This window comes from Capricornis sumatraensis, chromosome 14, assembly GCF_032405125.1.
Source record: "Capricornis sumatraensis isolate serow.1 chromosome 14, serow.2, whole genome shotgun sequence".
Lineage (NCBI taxonomy): Eukaryota > Metazoa > Chordata > Mammalia > Artiodactyla > Bovidae > Capricornis > Capricornis sumatraensis.
In genome coordinates this window covers 11614387-11624984 of record NC_091082.1, presented here as the reverse complement: position 1 = coordinate 11624984, position 10598 = coordinate 11614387, and positions in this window count along the sequence as shown.

Genomic DNA, 10598 nt, shown 5'->3' with positions numbered 1-10598 from the left:
GAGATTCCACTGCACACCAGGAGACTGACGATGCTAAATGCTAATGAGGCTATGGAGCAACAAGAACTCTTATTCATTGCCTGTGGGAATGAAAAACGGTACAGTCACTTGGGAAAGCAGTCTGGCGGTTTCTTACAAAACTAAACATATTCTTACATACAGACCAGTAACATGCCCTTAGTTTTTATCTAAAGGAACTGAGAACTTATGTTCACACAGAAACCTGCACACAGATTTTATAGATGACTCACTGATAACTGTCAAAACTCGAAAGCAACCAAGAGGTCCTTCAGCAGGTAAGTGGACAAATAAACACTGTCTGATACATTCAGACAATGGAACATTATTCAGTGCTAAAATGAAATCAGCTGTTAAGCCATAAAAAGAAATGGAAGGAACCTAAACACATACTACTAAATAAAAGAAGCCAGTGTGAAAAGCACTGTACAATTTCAACTCTATGACATTCTGGAAAAGGCACAGCTATGGAGACAGTTCAAAGATCAGTGTTTGCCAGGAGCTGAGGGGAAGGCAAGATGAAAGGCGCACAGAGGATTTTTAAAGCAATGAAACTACTCTGTTATTATAATGACGGGTATATGACATTATAGATTTGTCAAAACCCACAGGATATATAATCTAGGAGTGAACCCTAGGTAAACTACGGACTTTGAGTGATAATGATGTATCATTGTATGTCTACCAGTTGTAAAAAAATTACCACTCTGGTAGGGATGCTGATAATGGGGCAGGCGACGTATACTTGGGGGCAAGAGGTATATGGGAAGTTGCTGAACCTTTTGTTCAGTATTGCTGTGAACGTAAAACTGCTTTTTAAAAAGTGTATTAAAAATTAATAAAGATATTCACTTCTAACTTAAAAAGAGACTAGGTTCTGGCATGAGGTGGACTTCAGATTCCATTTACAGAGAAATGAGGGTGAAGATATTGGAAAATAAGTTTCTTTTTCCTTCTATAAACATTTATTGCCAAACAGAGCCATTTTTTCTGTTTTTTTTTTGGAGCACCCATAGCTTGAACTCTGATTTCTATAACAAGTTATATAACTTTCCTTGAAAAAAAAAAAGGCCCTATTAGACTAAGGGGTACAAAGGTAAATGGGGGAAAACTGCAAAATTGAGGGAAAAATTTCCCTCAAATTTTCCCCCCAAAATGGGGGAAAATTTTCCCTCAAATTTTCCCCCCAAAATGGGGGAAAAATTGAAAATCCCATCAGGTTTTGTCTAATGTTCTTGAAGGGCTTTAATTTGAACTTCAAGTATACTAGCATCCAGTCCACAAAAGATGACGGAAATAATCACAGTGAACTGGGGAGTCAGAGAGCTGAGGGGAAACCAACCAAGGTTTCATGTGTTGCTTTTTCCTTTATGCAATGTTTTCCTGTCTTTAAAGAGGAGCAACTGTGGATTTTCTCTAGTAAAGTGATTTTGAATGTCTGGGTTTGGTTTTAGAAAGTTTTGTAAGTCTCTGCAGTTTGAAATGATACTTCCTTCCTTAAAACCTTTCCAACACAACATGGGGTTTGAACACTCTTCATTGCTGAGGAGTGGAATTAGTTAGGACTCTTGTAATCAATAAAAATGTTTTGGGGTAGCACAAACCAAAAGGCTGTCTTTGGGGCTTCTCTGATAGTTTAATGGTTAAGACTCATACCTTCCAATGCTGGGGGCCTGGTTGGGGAAATAAGATCCTGAATGCCATGCGGTGCACCTGCCCCCCACCCCCCAAAAAAAACACCAAAAGGTTATCTTTTACAAAGGTCCAAGGATATCTACCAGAATGAGAAGAAATTAACAGTATCTTCTTGGAAACAAATTGGGGGCAGAAAGTATCATCTTTGACTTGTTTCTGAAGCTCTTTATTATTCAATCTGCAGCCGACTATCATGGTTTAGGAGCAAATGGCCCTCTAATACGTCTATTCTCTTCACTAGATGTGTCAGACTATGGAGGCCAATTAGAAGTGAGAAGAGAAGTTGCTCAGTTGTGTGTGACTCTGTAATCCCACTGTAGCTTACAAGCTTCCTCCATCCATGGAATTTTCCAGGCAAGAGTCCTGGAGTGGGTTGCCATTTCCTTCTCCAGGGGAACTTCCAGACCTGGGGATCGAACCCAGGTCTCCCATGTGGCAGGCAGACGAACCCACTGAGCCACCAGGGAAGCCTGGAGGCCAATTAGTTCCTACTTCAAATTCTTGGGTAAGTCTCCTTGAGTACAGTTTGAATTAGGGTCTTACCCACAGAGCAATCAACTGTGGCAGGGGATACTATGCACCATGTGCTCAAGGTCCTCTTTCTGCACACTTGTGGTTAACAAGCGGAGACAGACTGGACAAGCTATGTAATTTGTGGGGCCCTGTGCAAAATTCTAAAAGAGATGGGAATACCAGACCACCTGACCTGCCTCTTGAGAAACCTATATGCAGGTCTGGAAGCAACAGTTAGAACTGGACATGGAACAACAGACTGGTTCCAAATAGGAAAAAGAGTACGTCAAGGCAATATATTGTCACCCTGCTTATTTAACTTACATGCAGAGTACATCATGAGAAATGCTGGGCTGGAAGAATGCAGGTCCGGAAGCAACAGTTAGAACTGGACATGGAACAACAGACTGGTTCCAAATAGGAAAAAGAGTACGTCAAGGCAATATATTGTCACCCTGCTTATTTAACTTACATGCAGAGTACATCATGAGAAATGCTGGGCTGGAAGAAGCACAAGCTGGAATCAAGATTGCCGGGAGAAATATCAATAACCTCAGATATGCAGATGACACCACCCTTATGGCAGAAAGTAAAGAGGAACTAAAAAGCCTCTTGATGAAAGTAAAAGAGGAGAGTGAAAAAGTTGGCTTAAAGCTCAACATTCAGAAAATGAAGATCATGGCATGGGAATCTACTTCATGGGAAATAGATGGGGAAACAGTGTCAGACTTTATTTTTTTGGGCTCCAAAATCACTGCAGATGGTGATTGCAGCCATGAAATTAAAAGACGCTTGCTCCTTGGAAGGAAAGTTATGACCAACCTAGACAGCATATTCAAAAGCAGAGACATTACTTTGCCAACAAAGGTCCATCTAGTCAAGGGTATGGTTTTTCCTGTGGTCATGTATGGATGTGAGAGTTGGACTGTGAAGAAAGCTGAGCGCCGAAGAATTGATGCTTTTGAACTGTGGTGTTGGAGAAGACTCTTGAGTCCCTTGGACCGCAAGGAGATCCAACCAGTCCATTCTAAAGATCAGTCTTGGGTGTTCTTTGGATGGAATGATGCTAAAGCTGAAACTCCAGTACTTTGTCCACTTCATGCGAAGAGTTGACTCATTGGAAAAGACCCTGATGCTGGGAGGGATTGGGGGCAGGAGAAGGGGACAACAGAGGATGAGATGGCTGGATGGCATCACTGACTCGATGGACTTGGGTTTGGGTGAACTCTGGGAGTTGGTGATGGACAGGGAGGCCTGGCATGCTGAGATTCATGGGGTCACAAGGAGTCGGACACGACAGAGACTGAACTGACTGTGCAAAATGAAAACGCAGGGCTTCCTGGTTCAAAAATTAAGACTTTCAAGATGGCAACAGCAGAACATTAAACCAAATGTGTGGCCCTTCTTAGTGTGGGGTCTCATGTGACTACACAGGTCTCACACCCTGAAGCTGCTTCACTCTGTGGACCTGGATGAAGAACCTCCAAAAGGAGTTTCTAGACTCTGTGTATCGGAATTGGAACCAGTGTTTCCTGTTCTTTTTGAATTTATAACTTTACATTGACATGTTTTCCACCATTAATGGACTTTCTTATCGGATCCAGTAATTTATGTGGAATTACTTGAATTATTTACATTAATTATCACTGGACCACCCATTTATTTTTAAAAGTTTTTGTGCCTTCATTTTATTGTTAGGCACAGCCGATTTGCATGAACCACTCTCATGAGAAGAGCTGAAGATAATGTCTTTTTCTTTTTTGGTGGCACCGAGCCCCATGCAGGACCTTAGTTTCCCCACCAGGGATCGAACCCATGTCCCCTGCGGTAGAAGCATGGAGTGTTTATTCTTGGCTGCATCAGTTTTTAGCTTTGGCACATGAGACCTTCTGTAAGGCGCATGGGCTTCTCTTTGGTTGTGGTGCTTGGGTTCAGTTGCCCCACGGCATGTGGGATCTTAGTTCCTGGACCAGGGATGGAACCCATCTCCCCTGCCCTGGAAGGCTGATTCTTGATCACTGAACCACCAGGGGAGCCCCTGTCCTTTTCCTTTTTAACTTGGATTAATTTTAGACTAAGAGAAAAGTTGCAAAGGTAGGCTTACCAGTTTCCATATATCTCTCTTCCATTTTCCCCTATTGTTACCATCTGTACCATAACTCCAGTACAATTATCAGAACCCCCAAAATTAACATTGTTGCAATACTACTAACTAAATGTGAATTTAACCAGTTTTTTCTACTAATATCTTTTTCATTTGAGAATTCTTTTAACACCTAAAACATTTTGTATTGCACACACAAGCACAATATGCCTGCTGAGTTGTGTCCGACTCTATGCAACCCCATGGACTGTAACCTGCCAGGCTCCTCTGTCCTTGGGATTCTCCAGGCAAGAATACTGGAGTGGGTCACCATTCCCTTCTCCAGGGGATCTTCCCAACCCAGGTGTTGAACCTGGATCTCCTGCACTGTAGGCAGATCTGAGCCATCAGGGAAGCCCACTTTGTACTGGTGTATAGCCAGTCAACAATGTTGTGATATGAAACTATCACTGTTCACAAACGACGGTCACTGAACCACCAGGGAAGCCTCTGTCCTTTTTCTTTTTAATTTGAATTAATTTTAGACTTACAGAAAAGTTGCAAAGATAGACTTCAGTTCAGTTCAGTTCAGTCGCTCAGTCGTGTCCGACTCTTTGCAACCCCGTGAATCGCAGCACGCCAGGCCTCCCTGTCCATCACCAACTCCCGGAGTTCACTCAGACTCACGTCCATCGAGTCAGTGATGCCATCCAGCCATCTCATTCTCGGTGGTCCCCTTCTCCTCCTGCCCCCAATCCCTCCCAGCATCAGAGTCTTTTCCAATGAGTCGACTCTTCGCATGAGGTGGCCAAAGGACTGGAGTTTGAGCTTCAGCATCAGTCCTTCCAAAGAACACCCAGGACTGATTTCCTTTAGGATGGACTGGTTTGATCTCCTTGCAGTCCAAGGGACTCTCAAGTCTTCTCCAACACCACAGTTCAAAAGCATCATTTCTTCGGCACTCAGCTTTCTTCACAGTCAAACTCTCACATCCATACATGACCACTGGGAAAACCATAGCCTTGACTAGAAGGACCTTAGTCGGCAAAGTAATGTCTCTGCTTAAGGCAATGGCAACCCACTCCAGTACTCTTGCCTGGAAAATCTCATGGGCAGAGGAGACTGGCAGGTTACAGTCCATGGGGTCGCTAAGAGTCGGACACGACTGAGCGACTTCACTTTCACGCATTGGAGAAGGAAATGGCAACTCACTCCAGTGTTCTTGCCTGGAGAATCTCAGGGATGGGGGAGACTGGTGGGCTGCCGTCTATGGAGTCGGACACGACTGAAGCGACTTAGCAGCAGCAGCAGCAGGTTGGTTATAACTTTCCTTCCAAGAAGTAAGCGTCTTTTAATTTCATGGCTGCAATCACTATCTGCAGTGATTTTGGAGCCCCCCCAAATAAAGTCTGACACTGTTTCCACTGTTTCCCATCTATTTGCCATGAAGTGATGGGACCGGATGCCACCAGTTTCCATATATCCCTCCTCCATTTCCCCCTAATGTTACCATCTGTACCATAACTCCAGTATAAGTATCAGAACCCACAAAATTAACATTGTTGCAATACTACTAACTAAAGACCTAACAGGGAATGAACACTGAAGGGACTCAGCCATACATATACATGTATCCATTCTCCCCCAAACCCCTGCCTCCCATCCAGGCTGGAACCTAACTTTGAGCAGAGTTCCGAGGGCTATATAATAGGTTTTTGTAGGTTATCCACTTTAAATATAGCAGTGTGTACATGACCTTCCCCCAATCCTTAACTATCCCTACCCCCACACACACCCTGCAACCATGAGTTTGTTTTCTAAGTCTGTGAGTGTGTTTCTGTTTTGTAAGAAGGTCCATTTGTATCATTTCTTTTTAGGTTCCACATATTAAAGGTCATGACTCACTTCACTCAGTATGACACGCCGTCCCTAACGCCTTTTTCTTATTTTAGGATCCTGTCCAAGACCCCACACTGCACTTGGTTCTTTCTCCCTGTGCAGTCTTGTGCAGTCTGGAAAAGCTCCTTAGTCTTTCCTGATTTCTCATGATTGACTTTTTCGAAGAGTACTAGTTAGTTCTTTTGCCAAAGGCTCCTCAATTTGAGTTTGATGTTTTAGCATAAGCAGACTGAATATTACAGGTACGATGTGCACCCTCAGTGAATTATATCCCAGGCTCCTGATGTTATGCGGCTTATTATTGGTGATGTGGACATTTATCACTTAAGGTGATTTCTACTGAGCTTCTCACTGTAAAATTACTCCTTCATTGTTAATAAGTTATCTTATGGTAGATTTTTTGAGAGTATGCAAATGCTGTTTCTTCTCAAACTTCTGCCCGTATCACTCATTAAAGGAACTTGTTTGCACCAACTACCACTGCCTACCTAATGGTGATAGTTTCTTTAGTTCTTTTTAAAACTGTATTTATTTATTGGCTGCACTAGGTCTCTGTTGCTTCGTGGGCTTTCCCTAGGTGTGGCGAGCAGGGGCCACGCTCCAGCTGTGGTGCTCGGGCCTCTTATTTAGGCAGCTTCTCTCGTTGAGAAGCCGGCGCTCAGTAGTTACGGTACCTGTGCTGAGTTGCCCCCAGGCACGTGGGACCTTCCCAGGCCAGGACCAGGGATCGAACCCATGTCACCTGCATTGGCAGGTGGATTCTTAACCACTGGATCACCAGGGGAGTTCTATGGTTCTTTTTGTCTCCAGGCTTATGGTATCCAGTCAAGATGCTGTTTCCCAGAGTTCATGTTAGTTCTTTTCTTCCCATCCTTTTTAATGTGGCTATGTTACTGCTTTATGATAGGGCCATTGTTAGTACTTCTAGTCCACTTGGGTACTCTCCGCCTCCTAGTTGGTTTTAGTTTGTTTATTTTGGGGGCATGTGATGTACTACTGTGGTTCTAAGGGTCGGAGTCATACAAAAAACACACTATCACTACTTCCTCACATCCCTTACTCCATCCACGTTTACCTCCCCCCAACTTCTTCCATTCTCTTCACATCTGCTCCCTGTAGGTGACCAGTCTCCTCAGATTCTGGTTTATCTTTTCTGTATTTCTTTTACACAAATGGGCGAACGTAGTATGTTCTCTCGAATTCCTTTCTTTTAGGGCAGCATTCTGAAGGTAAATCTCTTGTGCTTTGCGCTTTTCTTTTAGCAGTATGTTTTGGCAACTGTATCGTGTACGTGTGCGTGTTAGTTGCTTAGTCGTGTCCGACTCTGAGACCCCATGGACTGTAGCTCGCCAGGCTCCTCTGTCCACGGGGATTCTCCAGGCAAGAATACTGGAGTGGGCTGCCATGCCCTCCTCCAGGGGATCTTCCCAACCCAGGTTCCCTGCATAGCAGCCAGATTCTTTACCAACTGAGCTACCAGGGTAGCCCATTTTGGCAACTATTTTATATCGATTCACAGAGTTCTCATTTTTTAAATTAAAGTGTGATATTTACTTGTTTTTGTCTCTGCTGGGTCTTCACGGCTGTGAGAGCTTCCCCCTGGGTGCGGCAATTGGGGGCTTCCCCGTGGTGGCTCCTCTTGTTGCTGAGTGCCCTCTCCAGGGCGCTGGGGCCTCAGCGCTGCCTGTGGGCTCAGTAGCTGCGGTGCACAGGCTCAGCTGCTCCACGGCATGCGGGATCTTCCCGGATCAGGGATGGGACCTGTGTCTCCTGTATTGGCAGGTGGATTCTTCACGACTGAGTCACCAGGGAAGCCTCATTTTTTTAAATTTTATCCACACCGTCAAGTATGTAGAATCTTAGTTCCCCAACCAAGGATTGAAACTGTGCCCCCCAGAAGTGCAGAGTCTTAGCCATTGGACCGCCAGGAAGTCCCCTCCTCACTTTTAGAAGCAGCTGCTGAGTATCCCACTCCAGTGTTCTTGCCTGGAGTATCCCAGGGACAGGGGAGCCTGGTGGGCTGCCGTCTATGGGGTCACACAGAGTCGGACACGACTGAAGCGACTTAGCAGCAGCCGCTGAGTATGCCACTGCACAGTATGCCACAAACGTATGAGCACTTATGTGCTTAGTGACTCAATCGTGTCCACTTCTTTGCAACTCATGGACTGTAGCCCACCAGGCTCCTCTGTCCATGGGATTCTCCAGGCAAGAATACCCCGGAGTGGGTTGCCATTTCCTTCTCCAAGGGGATCTTCTCGACCCAGGGATCAAACCCAGGTCTCCTGTACTGCAGGTGGATTCTTTGCCATCTGAGTTATCAGGGAAGCCCATGAAGACTTAGGTGGTTTCCAATATTTTGCAATTACACATAGTATGTGTATGTGCATCTTTCCATTGTCAGAGGTATATATTCAAGTGATTGTCACAGATCATTCTCCTCTTCCAACCCTCCCTTTCTTCAGGAATTGGGAGCTGTGCTAATGTCACTGTCCATAAAATGTCTTCTTTCTTAGCTCTCCCTTTGAAGTCTGTAATCTCTGACAATAAGTATAGATTGTGATCAGGAGTATTTTCTGAGACTTTCTGAGAAAGTCTTCACCCCTTGTCTCAGCCAATAATTTGGGTGGCACCCCCAGCCTTGTTCTACAGTAGTGGTTCTCAACTTTGTCTGAACATTAAAATCCCTGGAGAAGGCAATGGCACCCCACTCCAGTACTCTTGCCTGGAAAATCCCATGGACAGAGGAGCTTGGTAGGCTGCAGTCCGTGGGGTCGCTAGGAGTCGGATATGACTGAGCAACTTCACTTTCACTTTCATGCATTAGAGAAAGAAATAGCAACCCACTCCAGTGTTCTTGCCTGGAGAATCCCAGGGATGGGGGAGCCTGGTGGGTTGCCGTCTCTGGGGTTGCACAGAGTCGGACACGACTGAAGCAACTTAGCAGCAGCAGTAGCAGCAGCAGCAGGAGTTTTTTTATATAACATGCCTAGGAATGCTCTAGGTAGATTCTGTAATGAATGCAAGATCTCTGAAGTGGGACTCAGGCACCTATATTATTTTGAAGTGCACAAGAAATTCCAGTGTGTGGCTAAAGTTGAGAACCACTGGTTATATCCTTGAAATGTTACAATACTCTCCTGACCCTCACCATACTCCCTGTGATTTGAGCCAGCTGCAGAATGATCAGGAGGTGCTCCACTCAAGAGAATTCCTGATTTTTACCTGGAAAAGAGGTAAATACCTGCTGGCTTAATTTCAAGAGGATCTGTCAAAGCCTTTAATGAGGGCCTACCTAAAAAAAAAAGTTCTTTCTTACATACAATCTGAATGACTGGTACAAGTTGCTTCCGGGTGAGAAGGAAGAATATTGAATTTCCCTTTCTCTCCTTCAACACACAAATCTGGGTCCCCTTCCTTTGCAGTTGGTAGTATTAAGAAGACTTTGTAGGGAATTTCCTGGCAGTCTAGTGGTCGGGACTTTGCACTTGCACTGCAGGGAGGCAAAGGCGTGGTTCCTGGTCGGGGAATGAGGATTTCGCATGCTACACAACTTGTCTGGGGGAAAAAAAAAAAAAAAAGATTTTGTAAAGCAAAAGTCTATCAATAACACTTTTCCATCAAATCAAGGATACTACAAGTATAATACACCTGATTATCCTATCTTAGTTATTCTTAGTGTTAAGAAACAAACCCACTGCTGAATAGTTATTAAAGTGAAAGTGAAGTCGCTCAGTCATGTTCAACTCTTTGTGACCCCATGGACAGTAGCCTGCACCAGGCTCCTCTGTCCATGGGATTTTCCAGGCAAGAGTACTGGAGTGGGTTGCCGTTTCCTTCTCCAGGGAATCTTCCTGACCCAGGGATCGAACCCAGGGTTCCCGCATTGTAGACAGACGCTTTACCATCTGAGCAACCAGGGATGAGATACAATCAAATGTAAGAAATCTCTCTATTTCAGAGATACATAAATGTGGGAAAGTATACACATTAGAATTCGTGAAATACAGACCTTTAGCTTAGACTTCTCTGAACTTCACGCCTATAGGATCATCTGAATTTTTCACAGGCTCCTCAAGCCTAACATGCCGCATTGGTGTACCCTTCACCTACGTTACCAAAGCTATTCCTTTCCCTACATTCTCTATTTTGGCAAAGCGAACCGCCAAATCAGAAACATGTCAGTCATACTGATTTGGGCAAGGCAGCGGCGAGCGGGGCCGTGAAGCTAGTTCAGGAATCCTAGCCACCAGTGAAAAATGCATTTATTATGGAGCCGAAACTGTAAGGTACAAATGCAGGTACAAATTTGTCATTAGAGACATAGCACAGGTGGGACAGCACGCAGAGAGATGTTTTAACGTCGCGGCCCAAGGACGAAGGAGCAGAT